The following is an 18,055-nucleotide window of genomic DNA, read 5'->3' as shown; positions in this document are numbered from 1 at the left end:
CCTCTTCTCCCGCCCATTCAGTCTGAAAAAAACCGCCACCTAGAGACAAAGGCGCCAGGAAACATGGCTTCCTGGCATGGAACCCAGTTTGCAGAAACCTGCCCACAATGCTGCATTTTTGCTTTTGGTTTCCCTTTTAAATCAAAATACGCCCTAAAATCACCCACCCACATCGGGCATCTTTTCTTTTCAAGAATTCCCTTTCCCCTAGACCAAGGCTTTGCAGATCTCTTCTTAAGTCAATGTTCAATCTGTAGGATTTTCTGCATTTTCAAGTTTCTGGTGCAGGGCTCAAGTCTCAGATCCATGCATAAGGAAAAGAAATTGCTGGAATCTTAAAGCTTGTAGGAGGGCATCTGTAGCCATTAGACTTTGTGGTCCTTGACTTGGCTTATTTCTCAGGCTTCTATGGAGTCCTCCATTTTCTAGCTCACATATTTTAGAAAGTAACCAAAATGGCATCTCTTTCAATTCTTTCTAGATGGAGAGCTCACTAGTAACTATTTTAGTGGCTCAAACCTGATGTTCAAAATATGTATTCATATTTAGTCATTTTCATTTAAGGAAATTAGAGTCAAGCTCTACATAGGTTTTGAACTTACATGTTAAAACTGAACTTTATCATATGTCTTTTTTTTGTATCTTTACTCTTTTATGCCTCATATATTCATATTTTAATTTTGGCATAAGCATTAATGCTTCATAAGAATATAGAAACGATGCATTTTTAATAACGAATTTGGTGATTAAGTAGAGAATATAAATTACGTACTCTACTTAGGTGATTATATGATTTATTGTCCAAGTGGAATAACTGCTGTAAATTGTGACTTCCCAAGGCAAACTAAGAGGAATGTTCACCCTATTTATAATTCCACAGTCTTGAGACAAACACTTATCACATGTGTTCCCTACCATGTTTTATATTTACCTAAATATATTGATACATTTCAATTTACATATATAAATACATGTTTACAATAATTGGGTATTTTCTTGCATGTCTTTTTCATTTTATACCCTTTTCCCTTTTGTATTTTATGAGCATTTTGACAGCATACTTTAGTTATCCCAAAATATGATTTAAATATGAAAAAAGCTATTTTTCTATTTATGAAAAATAACCTTTTTCCAATATAGAATACTCACTTAATATGGAATTCAGGTAAGTGAACACAAAGTGACCTATAGTGTTACTATAATCTGTATGTACTTTTTCTTCTAATACAACTTGGATAATAATGTATGTTGGAATTTTTTTTTCTGCTGGCTATCTTTATTTCCTCCTCTTTATCCACTCTTCATTTTTCTCCACTTCTTCTCTGTGCCTCAAATGGCTGACCTGTATTGACTACATAATCTGGCTGTTTTGCTCTATGAGTCCTGCCATAGAGGGTTCTGATAGGGTTTCAGAGATGGCTTGGGGTATTTATTGAATCAGATCTGTGGGTTAGGCCCCATCCCTTGGCCAAATATCACTGAACTTAACAGTATCCAGGAGGAGTAATTGAAATATTTGGTAAATAGCCAAAATGAATACCATAATAGTATACTGAAAAATACAGAAATAATATCAACACACATGTACCCATATATACAATTAAACATCAGCATTTTTCTGATTGTTGAAACATTGGGATCTGAATGTGGCTTCATTCCTCTCCACTCCTAATTCCAATTTATCTGTTCTTTCTGAGCCAAAGGCATCCTTAGATCTACAGGTAGCTGAGTGTAAGTGGGGTCTTTGTAGGAATTTCTTCCTTGGGCTGCTTAAGCAAACGAAAATCAGCGTAGAGGGGCTTTGGGAAGTTTCAGGGCTTGCAATGAAAAGGAGCAGATTGCGGAAAGGGCTTGACCTTAGAAACAGGTGGACTAATGATTGGAAGATCAACCGAGTTGACTTTTTACGCATTATTCCCGTATGCCAAGATCTAAGATAGAACTGAACTTGTTACCTGAGTCCTCCCTGCACCTGAGGCTTGGAGAATGCGAGAAAACCAAAGTTGGGAGGCTTCCTTAAAGGGCCACAGAAGTGAGCTTACAGTTTACCTCCCAAGTGCTTAGGAGTGTGAGCTCTGAAGTCTGGCTAATCTGATTTAAAATTTTTTCTCTAACTATTATTAGCTCTATGACCTTGGAAAAGGTATTTAAACATTCTGTGCTACCTTTTCTCATTTATTAAGTGGCAAGAATCATACTACTTATCCAGAGAGATGTTGTGAAAAATCAATATATGAATCCTTATTAAGATCCTTGGAATATTCACTGGGACATCCATCGTAAATGCTCAATAATTGCTGGCAATTGTTGTTGCCTAGAAATGCCCTAATCCTGCTCTTGATTTTCCAGAATTTTCTTCTTCCTCTTAGGCCTGGCTCCTTGAGACTTGCTCTCAGAAGCAGGCCACTTGATAACTTGGGAAAATGCATGAGATGTAAAGCCAACTGAAGAAGAGCAGAACTAGGTCAAGTAGAAATTGAGTTCTTGCAAAAGAAGATGCTTGATCAGGGCGGGTAGTTTAGGCCTCAGTTTTAATTTCAGATAGAAACCAAAAGCAAAAAAAAACCAACAGTGTGATCAGGTTTCTTAAAATTGGGCAAAATACAAGGCAGCCATGTTTCCTGGTGCCTTTGTCTCTTGGTGGCGTTTTTTCAGACTGGCTGGGCGGGAGATGAGAGCACAAGAACAGGTCTTGTTTGCATATATGGAACACTACTGCCATCGTGAGGAAATAGTTTGAAAACACCATAAACCATTAACTACTTCTTTCCTATCAGGCCAAAAGTTGAGAAAGTCAGGCCTATGGGAAGTTGGAACAGGCATGGACCCAAGCTAGGCCTCCTTGCCTTCTTCTCTAAGGCCTTACAAGAGACTTAAACACTGGGGGGATCTTAGTGTCCAACTAGGAGAGCGAGGAGCTAGAACTGAGCCAGCAGCTGCCAGGAGGTTCTGGCACAGGAAGTTATGGGTAAGGCTTTGTTCTCCACCCAGTGTGGACAGGATTAGAGAAATCCATTGAAAGACAAATGCAGGGCCAGCCCCGAGGCTTAGTGGTTGAGTGCGCGCGCTCCCCTGCTGGCGGCCCGGGTTTAGATCCCGAGCGCGCACCATCGCACTGCTTATCCAGGCGTGCTGGGGCCGTGTCCCACATACAGCGGCTAGAGAGAGGTGCAGCTATGACGTGCAACTATCTACTGGGGCTTTGGGGGAAAAACTAAATAAAATTATTAAAAAAAAAAAAAAAAGACAAATGCAGGCTCTTGTAGGCATTTGTCTCCTGTTCCTCCTCCTTGGAGTGAGAGGTAGCAGGCTTTCAAGTGCTATCCTGGTGTTGCGGGTCATGGATCTCTTGTGGCAGCAGTGCCCGAACACCAAGGATAGGTCAGTTCCAGGTGACAAATAACAGAGGCAAGTGTGCTTGCTGAAGTTCTCAGGTATACCCAAACGTTTAAAGGCCCACTGCCTGGAGTTCACAGGGCCTGAAGAGAAGTGGAACCCCCAAACCAAACCAATAAGTGTCAAAACTTCTAAGGGAGCAGATGTGAAAAAACAAATGGAGACCAAAAGCAGTGAAAAGGATTGAAAATGAATACACATTTAAAAATCCTTCCCTGCCAGACATAGCATTACCCATGACCTTGCTTCACTTCTCCCTACATGTCTTTCATAGCAGGTACATTGTGAAGAAGCATAATTATTTCTAGAAATGAAAAAACAGGTAACAAAAGTGATGTCATTGAAGATGGTAAAGTAAGAAACTCTAGTGCTCCATCCCTGCACAAAAGCAACTTATGAGCTGATAAAAACTGTCAGAATCCATTTTTACAGAACTCTAGATATAGTTGAAAACCAAGGTAGGCTTGGTGGAGAAAAAAGTGACTACTTTGCAGTGAGAGAGGGCTGTAGTATTTTAAATTCCTCACCTACCATTTCCCAATCACCACATTGCCTTAAGGATGGCTTCTGCCCTGCTGGTGCATGATGTTAGTGCCCAAGGGAGCAATACAGAGTTTATTCTCAAAGAACTTTGGTTGTCCATTTCGACCTGTCTGGAGGCTCCCTCGAGGACTGGTGCAAGAGCTTGCCTTTGACTTACTTGGAGTGTTGCCAGGGATGTGGTGTCTTCCATAAAGATATTTACTATAAGAATTTAAAGCACAAGTATTGGCCAGAGCAGCCTGGGGCAAGGGACAATTGTCAGGACAAGCAATAGACAGATGGAAAAGCATAGGAAGGAGGATATTGTCAAAGGAGATATGTGGGGAATAAGGAATTTTAAAAGTTCCTGCATGTACTGGAGACATGAGAAAACCACAGACATGCCCAGGGCTGGATAACTGCTCAGAAGAGGTCTGAGGAGACCCTAAGCTCTCAAGTCTCACTAGTCTTTAGGCTCCCTACAAGCTGGAAGTGAAGGGTAAGGTAGAGTCATGAACAGCCTGGATAATTGTTGAGAGAGTTCCCCAATATAAAACCAATGTGAAAGGACTGAGAGTATTTTACCTAGGCTTCAGATGTTTAAAGAAATTCTGTCAGAACACTAAGTGATCACTAAGATAACAGAACATAGAGTTAAGTGGCCACATATGACAAAGAATACAGACTTTACAAAATAATTGAGAAAAGTCACTAAACAAACAAAAAACAACTCACAACAAGTACTGTCAACTAAACATGTGGGGAGAGGGGTTAGAAATCTGATTTCTAGCACTGATACATTATCACATTCAAAATGCCTAGTTTGCAACAACAAAAAATAATACATGCAAACAAGAGTACAGCCAATTCATAGGGAAAAAAGGAATTAATCAAAGCCTAGGCATTGAAAAGACTTTAAATCAACTCTTAAATATGCTCAAAGGGAGAAAGGAAACTAAATACAAAGAACTAAAGGAAACCAGAAGAACAGTGTCTCACCAATTGGAGAATATCAATAAAGAAATAGAAATTATGAAAAAAAGAATCAAAGAGAAATTTTGGAACTGAAAAGTACAGTAACCAAAATGAAAAATTAACTAGAATATTCCAACAACAGATTTGAACAATCAGGAGAAAGAATCAGTGAACTTGAAACTAGGTCAATTGAGATTGACCAGTCTGAGGAACAGAAAGGAAAAATAGTGAAGAAAAATAAACATAGCCTAAGAGACCATCTAGCGTATCATCTTATGCATAATGGGAGTTATAGAAGGAGGAGAGAGATAAAGGGGAAGAAAGGATAGTAGAAGAAATAATGGCCCAAACTCCAAATTTGATAAAAGACATGAATGTATACATTCAAGAAGCTCAACAAACTCTATGTAAGATAAACAAAAAAGATCCACAATGAGTCACATTATAATCAACCTGGCAAAAGCCACAGACAAAGCAAGTATCTTGAAAGCATCAAGAGGGTCTCATCATATACAAAGTATCCTCAATAAGATTAACATTTGATTTCTCTTCAGAAACCATGGAAGCCAAAAGGCATTGGGACAACATATTTAAAATTCTAAAAAAACACAAAACCCTGTCAACCAAGGATTCAATATCCAGCAAGACTAACTTTCAAAAACGAAGGAGATGGGCCGGCCCTGTGGCTTAGCGGTTAAGTGCGTGCACTCCGCTGCTGGCGGCCCGAGTTCGATCCCGGGTGCGCACCGACGCACCGCTTCTCTGGCCATGCTGAGGCCGCGTCCCACATACAGCAACTGGAAGGATGTGCAGCTATGACATACAACTATCTACTGGGGCTTTGGGGGGAAAAAATAAATAAATAAAAAAATTAAAACAAAAACAAAAACAAAAAAGTTTAAAAAAAAAAAAAAGGAGAAACTAAGACATTCCTAGAAAAGTGAAACAGATGGAGTTTTTCACTAGCAGATCTTCCATACCAGAAACGCAAAAGGGAGGCCTCCAAGGTGAAATGAAGACACTAGACAGTAAATCAAACCCATATGAAGAAATAAAGAACAAGGAAAAAGGTAGCTATATAGATACCTATAAAAGCCAGAAATGCTGTAGATTTGTAATTCCTTTTTTCCCTATATGATTTAAAAGGTAAGTACACAAGCAATAATTATAAATGTTAATGGCACACAATGTTTGAAGATGTAATTTGTGAAAATAAAATAAAAGATATTGGAGCTATAAAGGAGCAGGTTTTGTATTCTATCAAAACTAATTTGTTATTTAATCAAAATGATTGTTATAGTGTTAAGAAATTAATTGTATTCCACAGGGTAACCATTAAGGAAAACATTTCAAATAGATGGAAAAGGAAATGAGAAGGGAATAGAAATGGTACACTAGAAAAAACCAATCAATCACAAAAGAATGTAGTAATTGTGGAATTGAGGAAAAAAATGTATAAGACATATAAGAGAACAAATAACAAAATGGCAATAGTCTTTCTTTACCAGTAATTACTTTAAATGTAAATAGATTAAAATCTCCAATTTAAAAACAGAGATTGGCAGAATGTTTTTAAGAAAATATGATCCAACTATATGCTGTTTAAAAGAGACTCACTTTAGATTCAATTTACAAATACGTTAAGAATAAAAGGATAGAAAAACATATTCCATGCAAATACTAAAGAAAAAAGAGATAATACCAGGCAAAATATGCTTTAAGACAAAATTGTTTCAGGAGACAAAAAGGGACATTATATATTAATAAAAGCTGCAATCTATCAAGAAGATATAACAGTTATAAATACATGCACTTCATGAAAGAGTCTCAAAATTTATGAAGCAAAAGCTGAACCTAACTGAAAGGAATACTGGAGTTCTATAAAAACAGTCGGAGACTTAAATACTAATTAGGCAGAAGGTCATTAAGGAAATAGAAAATGTGAACAACATTCTAAGCTAACTGGACTTACCAGATTATATATGAGCAGAATACACATATTTCTCAAATATACATGAAACATTCTCCAGGATAGATGGAATGTTAGACTAGAATAGGTCTCAATAAATTTAAGAAGATTGAAATCATAGAAAGTGTCTTCTCTGACTACGGTGGAAATCCATAACATAAGGAAAACTGGAAAACTCACTGTATTAGACTTCTCCAGAGAAACAGAACCAATTATATATATATAATATATACTATATAATATTAATAATATATAATACTATATATCAAAATATATAACTATTATATATTATGTATTATACTCTATTACATTATATATTACATATAGTCAACTATATTATATATTATATATATTTGGTCAAGTAGAAATTGAAATTTGGAAAAGAGCAGATGCCTGATGAGGGTAAGCGGCATAGATCTCAGTTTGCTATCGCATGGAAACCAAAAGCAAAAAGCTAAGAGTATGAGCAGGTTTTTTCAAAGTGAGCAAAATACAAGGCAACCATGTTTTCTGGCATCTTTGTTGCTTCACGGCGTTTTTTCAAACGCGAAGGGCGGGAGAAGAATGCACCGAAGCAGAGCTAGTTGGCTTTTCTGTGACCATACTGCCATCGTGCGGAAATAGTTTGAGAAATCTCAAGCCGTGAGCGGTTCCTCCATGTAAGGCCTAGCGGTTGAAAGAGGTCGGGCCAGTGGGAGGCGGAACAGGTCCTGGACCCAAGCCTGGACTGCCACCTTTTTCACCGTGGCCTGCAGGAGCAGTGGCCAAAGTCAGGGTCTTGGGGTAGTCGCTGAGAGGTAAGAGGCCGGGATCCAGCCGGCTGCTGCCAGGAAGTCCAGACACAGGAAGTAGGGAGGCGGAGCCTCAGTGTCCTAACAGTGTGGGCAGGACTTAGAGCCAAGCGCAGACCCTGGGGGCATTTGTCTTGTGAGTATGCCCTTTGGGAGTTAGGCAGGCTGGCTGTCCCTGTGTTATGGGGCCTGGGCCCACTGTGACAGCAGAGATAGAGCACAATGGACAGGCCAATGCCAAGTACTTTCTGTAGCCAATGTCACCGATGGAGTTGAGGCACACCAAAAGTCTAGAGTACCGTTTCTTGGAGCAAGAAGGACCCTGTATAGAAGGAGTGGGCATACACTGACATGCTACTGTGGGCCAGGACAGACTGGAATTGCTCACATTGGTGAAAACTACGAATGTAATGAAAGGCCTTGAGGAATTCTCTGAACCCAACAACTAGCAGCTCCTGTGGCTTTGCAGGCTCATTGTAAAGCCCAGGGTTAATTCCTTTGTCCTGACAGGACTCTGATGTCATCTCAGCTCTCGCAAGGAGGGCAGAGAGTTGGCCTTTTTTTGTTGGTATTCCGCTGAGAAGGATGGTACATTTTAGGCCTGAGGACACCATTATTTACTTCACACTAGCGTGTGTTCTTCTCTGTGCCAGCTTCATAGGTAGTTCCTGATGAAGATTCCTCAATGACCTTACAAGATATCCCCCCTTTTGGTATGGAGATCTCCAGATACCTCATGACTCATAATCGTAGAATCAAGAAGTGTGCCTAAAATTTCATGGCTGCCTCTCTACTCGTGGTGTTCATCTTACGTCAGTATCTGAATTCTTAAAGAAAGGAAGTAATGTTGGTCTAGTGCTCTGATGTGATCTTCCAGTGGTTCAAGATGTTTTTTAAGTATTGCCTCTCCTGGAGGCTGATGACATGCAGGCATTCCACTTTGAAAGATAACCTTCCATTAAAACTAGGGGAAGAGAACTGGCTTTTATGACATCCTTGCCTGTGCCTAGTTCTGCTTCAGGCTGGTCATGTTTGAATTCGCTGATGGTGTGTGGACACTGGTGCCATTGGCAGGCAGTAGTGCCTTGGAGATCCTCTGGGAAGCATGTCTCAATGGCTGTAGGTCCTGTGAAAGACAGAAATGACCTCTAACCTCCCCTCCTATTTCACCTATAGTATGGAGAAAAAGCCTGGACCAGATGAACTGGGCTGCCTCCTATGGAGGAGTGGTTTGACCTGACCGACCATTTTCTTGCAAGAGTACAACTATAGGCTTGGAGACAGTGTCTCATATCTGAAGCTAGAAATGTGGTTGGTCCTAGGCCTGGAATTTTTTAGGTTCAAAACTGTTGTGTTCATCTCTTGCTAACTGTCTTTAACAGAGGCCATGTGCCTGTCAGTTGTTTGAAGCCTAAGGCAATCCCACCTAGCCAAGTCGTAGTGATAGAGCCTAGAAGTTTCATTAATGTTTCCTTTGCAAGAGTGGATAGTGTGGAGGGGCAATGGGTCCGTCATTCTGGGTTTTTTTTAATCCATTCAGTTTAGCTACTCCAGGTATTCCCTTCAACCCTCACAAAGCCTGAACTCCGTTCTCTTTGTTGTGATGGGCAGAAACATTCCCTCCCTGTGATTTGGGGAGGAAAGCAAACTATTGTACCTTGAGGATCAAAGATAAATTTTCTAACACCAGGTAAGAGAAATGGCAAAACAAATTGTGTTTTACTCTACTTCTAACATATGTGATAAATTTGAACCAAACTTTCAAACATTTATGTATTCTAGAGAGCCAATATTCACATTGAGACGTATGTTTAAAAATCTAAACAGAACAACTAATGGTGTCTTCTTTTCTAAAGCAATGTATTTTTGAGAGTGTACTTACAAGTTTTACCTGTATGTATAGTGAAGGCTTGAAATGTTGACAAGTAAAGGTTAGTTTTAATAATATTCAGTGTTGTTATGTTCTCTAAAAAAGACACAGAACTACCTACATGATGGAATGATTAGATATCTTGTTCTTTATAGTCAAGGAAACTAAAAGCTTCCAATAAATTATTACTTAACACAAAATCCAATCAAAGTATATTTAATGAAATTTATGTTGCCTCCTCAATATAAGCACTGAGACAAATGATAGAAGGAAAAATCTCAAACCACAAGGAAATTTCACATAAATGCAGTACCTGTAACAAATAAAATTTTCATGCACGTACACACTTTTTACACCCCTGCACAAATAAAAATAGAAGAAATATTAGAATGCAATAAATCAAAATACTGAGTTTTTCTTGAGCTTCTGCAATAGAGAATATCCCTCATTTACTTCTCTATAATTGTTCAATTTTTTATTTCTTTGCCAGATGCTTATAATATCTTTCAGATTTGAGCAGCAGTAAAGAAATGTTATGAGATTTAGCAATAAAGTACTATCAGTTACCTCATGAATAGTTAATGCCATTGGAAATTTCTCATTATCTAATATTATGTGAGATATCCACGGCACTAAATTCTACCTGTAGTGTTACCAAGATGGAATTGAAGATTCGATGTGATTGTTCATGTATGTGTGTGTTTGTGTGTTTTGAACACTTTTTTGAGCAAATCGGGGAGTATATTGATGAACCTATATCAATTTAGTTAAATGGTATCAGCTCATGATCAAGCACATATAATATTTGAATGCATGTATCTATCAAATTGCTAATGTTGGTTGCCTCAGGAAAGTGGGATTTGTGATGAAGTGTTTGTTTGTCCTTCAAAGATTTGTGAATTCTAAGAGATTTTTCAAGAAGCTGTCACATGAAGAAGTTGAAGAATGTTTAATGACATAGGAAAGTGCCATGTTCTAACCTTAAGTGATGAAACTATGAGACAAAACCCTGTGTAACTTCTGATTAGAGATTATACATATGTAAATATATGTATCATGCCATGTAGAGAGGTGTATGGTATATAGTGATGTGAGCTGTCTGGGCCTTCTCTAAAACTCCTGCCAAACACTTGCCAATTATTCAACACGTGAGGGAAGAAGATGGAGGATTCCGTAGTTGCCTGGATAGGAAGACCGGTCAAAAATTACTTGGATTTGTGAATTGGAGGTTAAAGATGATTTCCTACAGGGCTCAAGCAATTTCTTCTCCCTTTTCTGACTGGGTTCATCTAACCTGAAGCAGACAATTTGATACCATGTGAAAATGTTAGACAAGTAATGTTGAATGAGGAAAAGCTGATGCACATAGACTAGTTTGGGTGGAAATTTAATTTCTGAAAAACAAGATGCCTTATGAGGGTGGATAGTTCTAACTTCAGTTTGATTTCAGATGGAAGCCAAAACAAAAGTGCAACAGTGTGAGCAGGTTTCCCTAAACGGGGGAAAATGCTAGGCAGCCATGTTTTCTAGCTCCCTAGTCTCTTGGTGGCGTTTTTTCAGACTAGATGGGCAGGAAAAGAGGGCTCAGGGATAGGGCTTGTGGGCACATCTCAAGCACTACTGCCATCGTGAGCAAAGTTGCAAAACACTCTAAGCAATTACAGCTTCCTTCCTCTGAGGCCTACCAGGTGGCATATAGCAGGAGCAACTGTGCTTGCTGTAGGTCTCAGGTGCACCCCATTGTCTGGAGGCCCATTGCTTGGAACTAGGAGGGCCTGAATGGAGGTGGTACCTCACCCAGCCAAGCAAAGAAGGGTTAGATCTTCTAGTGGAGCAGATGCACAGAAACAGACAGGCAACAAAAACAGTGAAAAGGATTGAAAATCAACCTACATTTTAAAAGTCTTTGTCTGCTGGAGGTGGCATTAGCTGTGATCTTGCTTCTCTTCTTCATACATGGCTGTTATAGCAGGTATATGTTAAAGAAGTGTGATTGTTTCTAGAAATGCCAAAACAGGTGGCAAGTGTGACATCAATGAAAATGGTGCAGTAGGAAACTTCAGCTCTGTATCTGTCTGCAAAAAGCAACTAAAAACACTCAACAAATTAGAAATAGAAGGGAATTTCCTCAACATGATATGGGGCATTTGTGAAAAACCCACTGCTGGTAGTATGCTCAATAGTAAAAGACTGACTATTTTACCCCTAAGATCAGGAACAAGATAAGAATGCCCACTTTTGCCATTTCTATTGAACATTGTGCTGGAAGTTTTAGCCGGGATAATTAGCCAAGAAAAATATATAAAAGGCATTCAAATTAGAAAGGAAGAAGTAAAGTTATCTCTGTTCACAGATAACATGATTATATATAAAGAAAATCCTAAGAAACCCACAAATATAATATTAGCTCTAATTAATGAATTCAGCAAGTACTATGGGATAGAAAAGCAACACACAGAAATCAGTTGTATTTGTATATACTAGCAATGAACAATCTGAAAATGAAATTAAGAAAACAATTCCATTTACAGTAGTGTCAAAATGAATAGTGTACTTAGGACAATATTTAACTAAAGAAATGAAAGCCTACTACATTAAAAAATACTGAAGGAATTAAAGATGACCTAAATAAATAAAAAGATATCCTTTGATCATGGATTGGAAGACTAAATATTGTTAAGATGGCAGTACTACCCAAAAAGGTCTACAGATTCAATGTAATCTCTATCATTATTCCAACAACTGTTTTTGCCGAAATGGAAAAGCGAATCCTAAAATTCATATGGAATTGCAAGAGACTTCTGTAGCCAAAACAGTCTTGACTAGGAAAAACCAAGCTGGAGGACTCACTTCTATATTTCAAAACTTATTACAAAGCTACAGTAATCAAAGCAGTGTGGTACTCAAATAAAAATAGACACATGGATCAAGAAATAGATTGAGAGTGCAGAATAAACTCACATGCTATGAAAATCAATTGATTTTCAACAAAGGTGTAAAGGCCATTTAATGGGCAAAGAAGAGTCTCTAACAAATGGTGCCGAGGCAACTGGATATCCGCATATAAAAGAATGACTTAGACCTCTACTTCACACCATATGCAAGAATTAACTCAACATGCATCAGAGTTCTGAATGTAAGAGGTGAAACTATAAAACTTTAGGGAAAAATATAGGGGCAAATCTTCATGACCTTGGATTTGATAATGGTTTCTTAGATATGCCACCAGAAGCACAGACAACAGAAGGAAAAATAAATGAACTTCATCAAAATTAAAAAAAAAAAACTTTTATGCATCAAAGGACACTATCAAGGAAGTAAAAAGACAATCTGCAGAACGGGAGAAAATATTTGCAAATTATTTATCTGATAAAGTTCTAATATCCAGAATATATAAAGAACTTTTACAACGCAACAGCAAAAAGACAACCCAATTAGAAAAACAGGCAAAAGATTTGAACGTGTGTTTCTCCAAAGAAGATATATAAATAGCCGGGAAGCACATGAAAAGATGCTTAACATTAGTCAAAACAGAAATGTAAATTAAAGCCACCAAGTGATAACACTTCATGCCCACTAGAATGGCTATAATTTAAAAAAAAAGTACAAGTATTGGTGAGGATGTGGAAAAATTGGAACCCTTATACAGTGCTAGTGAGAATACAAAATGTGCATCTGCTATGGAAAACAGGTTGGCAGTGCTTCGAAAATTTAAACAGAATGACCATATGGCACAAAGTTATTTCAAGAATTTTACTATCATAACTGTCTGAAGGCAGGATCCTTTCATTTGAGAATAATAACAAGAATGGCAGGTGAACTGTGAAAATACACCACTATTTGGAGTTCTTTTAGACTTTACCCTGCAGCAAACCAAATATAATTAAATATTTAATGAAATCTCAGTATAAGTCCAACCAAAGGAAGCAGAAAAATACCAAGATGATTTTTAAAAGTAATCCTCAACCCTAGGTCACTCACCCAGGGGTATTGCTAATGGTTTGACAAGAGAAGCAGAGGAAGGACTTAAAAAAAAAAAAAAGAATTACCATATGACCCAGCAATTCCACTCCTAGGTATATAATGACCCAGCAATTCCACTTCTAGGTATATACCCAAAAGAATTGAAAACAAATACTCAAACAAGTACACGCAAATACGCATATTTATAGCAGCATATTCACAATAGCCAAAAGGTGGACACAAGCGAAATGTCCATCACTTGAATGGAAAAGAAAATATGATATATACATACAATGGGTATTATTCAGCCATAAAAAGAAATGAAGTGCTGATGCTGTTGTAACGTGGATGTACCTTGAAAACATTATGCTAAGTGAAAAAAAAAGACACAAAAGGCCACACACTGTGTGATTCCATTTATATGAAATAATGAGAATAGGTAAATCCATAGAGGCAGAAAGCAGATTGGAATTTGCCAGGGGCTGGGCAGAGGAGGGAATGGAGAGAGACTACTAAATGGGTCTAGGGTTTCCTTTTGGGGTAATGAAAATGGTTTGGAAGTGGATAGAGATAATACTTGTATAGCATTGTGAATGTACTTAATGCCACTGAATTATGCACATTAAAATGGTTAATTTTATGTTACATGAATTTTACTGCAATTTTAACAAGTGGCAATATTTTTAAACACATCAGTATTCCAAAGAATTATTAATGATTTTTGAAGAGCGTTCAAGCTATAAGTGAAGAAAACTTGTTTTAACAATCGTGGTACTGGTTTTGAACGTTACAGGCATACTTCATTTTATTGCACTTCTCAGATACGGCGTTTTTTACAAATTGAAGGTTTATGGCAACCCTGCATTGAGCAAGTCTATCGGTGTCATTTTTCCAATATTTGTTCACTTTGTGTCTCTGTGTTACATCTTGGTAATTCTTCTAGTATTTTAAACTTTTTTATTATTATTTGTTATGGCTATCTGTGATCAGTGATCTTTGATGTAATTGTTTTGGGGCACCACAAATTACGCTCATATGAGACAACGAACTTAATTGATAAGTGTTGTGTGTGTTCTGGCTGCTCCACCGACAGGCTGTTCCCCATCTCTCTCCCTCTCCTTGGGCCTCCCTATTCCCTGAGACACAGCAATATTGAAATTAGGCCAATTAATAACCTTACAATGGCCTCTAAGTGTTCAAGTGAAAGGAAGAGTCACAAGTCTCTCACATTAAATCAAAAACTGGAAATGATTAGGTTTAGTGAGGAAGGCATGTCAAAAGTTGAGATAGTCCGAAAGCTAGGCCTCTTGCCCCAAACAGTTAGCCAAGTTGTGAGTGCAATGGAAAAGTTCTTGAAAGAAATTAAAAGTGCTGCTCCAGTGAACACACGAATGATAAGAAAGACAAACAGCATTATTGCCTGTATGGAGAAAGTTTTAGTGGTCTGGATAGATCAAACCAGTCACAACATTCCCTTAAGCCAAAGCCTAATCCAGAGCAAGGCCCTAACTCTCTTCAATTCTGTGAAGGCTGAGAGAGGCGAGGAAGCTGCAGAAGAAAAGTTTGAAGCTAGCAGAGGTTGGTTCATGAGGTTTAAGGAAAGAAGCCGTCTCTATAACATGAAAGTGCAAGGTGAAGCAGCAAGTGCTGATGTAGAAGCTGCAGCAAGTTATCCAGAAGATCTAGCTAAGATAATTCATGAAGGTGGCTACACTAAACAATGGATTTTCAACGTAGAAGAAACGGCCTTATATTGGAAGAAGATGTCATCTAGGACTTTCACAGCTAGAGAGGAGAAGTCAATGCCAGGCTTCAAAGCTGCAAAGGACAGGCTGACTCTCTTGTTAGGGGCTAATGCAGCTGGTGACTTGAAGTTGAAGCCAGTGCTCATTTACTATTCCAAAAATCCTAGGACCCTTAAGAATTATGCTAAATCAACTCTGCCTGTGCTCTATAAATGGAACAACAAAGCCTGGATGACAGCACATCTGTTTACAACACGGTTTACTGAATATTGAATGCCCACTGTTGAGACCTTCTGCTTAGAAAACAAGATTCCTTTCAAAATATTACTGCTCATTGACAGTGCACCTGGTCACCCAAGAGCTCTGATGGAGATGTTCAATGAGATTAATGTTTTCATGCCTGCTACCACAACATCCATTCTGCAGCCCGTGGATCAAGGAGTAATTTCGAATTTCATGTCTTATTATTTAAGAAATATGTTTTGTAAGGCCAGGGCTGCCATAGATCATGATTCCGCTGATGGATCTGGGCAAAGCAAATTGAAAACCTTCTGGAAGGGATTCACCATTCTAGATGCCATTAAGAATATTCGTGATTCATGGAAAGAGGTCAAAATATCAACATTAACAGGAATTTGGAAGAAGTTGATTCCAACCCTCACGAATGACTTTGAGTGGGTCAAGACTTCAGTGGAGGAAGTAACTGCTGATGTGGTAGAAAAAGCAAGAGAACTAGAATTAGAAGTAGAGCCTGAATGTGACTGAAGTGTTGCAATCTCATGATGAAACTTTAACGGATGAGGAGTTGCTTCTTATGTATGGAGCAAAGTGGTTTCTTGAGATGAAATCTACTCCTGGTGAAGATGTTGTGAAGATTGTTGAAATGACAACAAAGCATTTAGAATATTACAGAAACTTAGTTGATAAAGCAGCAGCAGGGTTTAGGAAGATTGACTCCAAATTTAAAAGAAATTCTACTGTGTGTTAAATGGAGGGGAGCGGAGAGGGCAAAAGGGGTAAAGGGGCACATTTGCATGGTGACAGATGGCAACTAGACTTGGTGGTGAACACAATGTAATCCATACAGAAGTCAAAATCTAATGATGTACACCTGAAATTTACATAATGTTATAAACCAATGTTACCTCAATAAAAAATAAAACAAAACAAACAAAACAAAACAAAATGCTATCAATCAGCATCTCGTGCTACAGAGAAATCGTTCATGAAAGTAAGAGTGAATCAGTGTGGCAAACTTCATTGTTGTCGTATTTTAAGAAATTTCCACAGCAACCCAGACTTTCAGCAAACACCACCCTGGTCAGTCAGCAGCCACCAACACTAAGGCAAGACCCTCCACCAGGAAAAAGATTATGACTTGCTGAAGGCTCAGATGATGGTTAGCATTTTTTACAATAAAGTATTTTTAAATTAAGGTATGTACATTTTTTAAAACATAAAACTATTGCACACTTAATAGACTCCCATATAGTGTAAACATAACTTTTATATATACTAGGAAACCAAAAAATGTGTATGACTTGCTTTATTGCGATATTCACTTTATTGCAGTGGTCCAGAACAAAACCCGCAATGTCTTCGAGGTATGCTTGTATTTTATAAAAATACATATTATATGTGCATAGGGAAAGGATAATAATAAATGGCAAAGACATTTTAAAAGTGATTATTTCTTTTCACTGATTCACTTACCATATATTATTGACTGTATAATATCTTCAATGTGTTCTAGAATAAAATAGAAAATTCGAGCATTCGAAAATATATATTGATGTGGACATATGTAAATGATATAAGGTGCCGCTAAAGACTTTGTGCAAGAGTACAAACAAGCTCTGTGTCTTAGTTACTAATGAGAAAGTATCATGACTAATCCTTAAGTAAAAAACAGTGATAAAGATACATAGTAAAGTCATAGGAAACAGTCTAAAGCCATTTAATGACATGGAAAATGCTTGTTTTCCAATGTTATATGGTGACACAATGAGACAAAAGCATGTGTTCCATCTGATTGGAGCTTATAGTCATTTAAATATGTGTCACTCCAAGTAGGGCATTGTGTGCATTCAGTCTTGAGAACTACCTGGACTTTCCTCTTAGAGCTCCACCAAATGGCTGCCTCCAAGTCAACACACAAGCCCTAATATATGGAGACTCCAGGGAACTGCACAATAACGATGTGGCCTGTTGCCTAGATTCCCTCTTCTCCAAGCCCTTAGATATAATCATTTTATTTTCCCTTTTAGGCATGGATCCCTGAAGTTTGCCCCCTGTAACCCGAAACAATTCGATAGCATGAGAAAATGCTGGAGATAATAGTGAAGAAGAACAGATATGGGAAGACTTGGTTAAGTAGAAATTAAAATCTGCAAAAGAGAAGATGCCTGATGAGGGTGGGTGGCTGAGATACGAGTTTGATATCCGATGGAAACCAAAAGCAGAAGGCTAAGAGTATGAAGAGGTTGCCTCAAACCAAATGATATTTTCTGGCGTCTTTGTTGCTTCACGGCGTTTTTTCAAACGCGAAGGGCGGGAGAAGAATGCGCTGAAGCAGAGCTAGTTGGCTTTTCTGTGACCATACTGCCATCGTGCGGAAATAGTTTGAGAAATCTCAAGCCGTGAGCGGTTCCTCCATGTAAGGCCTAGCGGTTGAAAGAGGTCGGGCCAGTGGGAGGCGGAACAGGTCCTGGACCCAAGCCTGGACTGCCACCTTTTTCACCGTGGCCTGCAGGAGCAGTGGCCAAAGTCAGGGTCTTGGGGTAGTCGCTGAGAGGTAAGAGGCCGGGATCCAGCCGGCTGCTGC

At 38.4% G+C, this 18,055-nt stretch overlaps 1 long non-coding RNA gene across 1 annotated transcript in view; it reads left to right on the top strand.

Annotated features, from left to right (window-relative positions):
• The window catches only part of LOC131401433 (uncharacterized), a 48,434-nt gene that overhangs the window by 21,159 nt on the left and 9,220 nt on the right, over window positions 1–18,055 (top strand). The window contains exon 2 of the long non-coding RNA XR_009217676.1: window positions 17,499–17,645. This is a non-coding gene — a long non-coding RNA (uncharacterized LOC131401433). The remainder of the gene's footprint in view (window positions 1–17,498; window positions 17,646–18,055) is intronic.

Source organism: Diceros bicornis, chromosome X (assembly GCF_020826845.1).
Source record: "Diceros bicornis minor isolate mBicDic1 chromosome X, mDicBic1.mat.cur, whole genome shotgun sequence".
Taxonomy (NCBI): Eukaryota; Metazoa; Chordata; class Mammalia; order Perissodactyla; family Rhinocerotidae; genus Diceros; species Diceros bicornis.
This window is presented reverse-complemented; position numbering and strand designations above follow the sequence as displayed.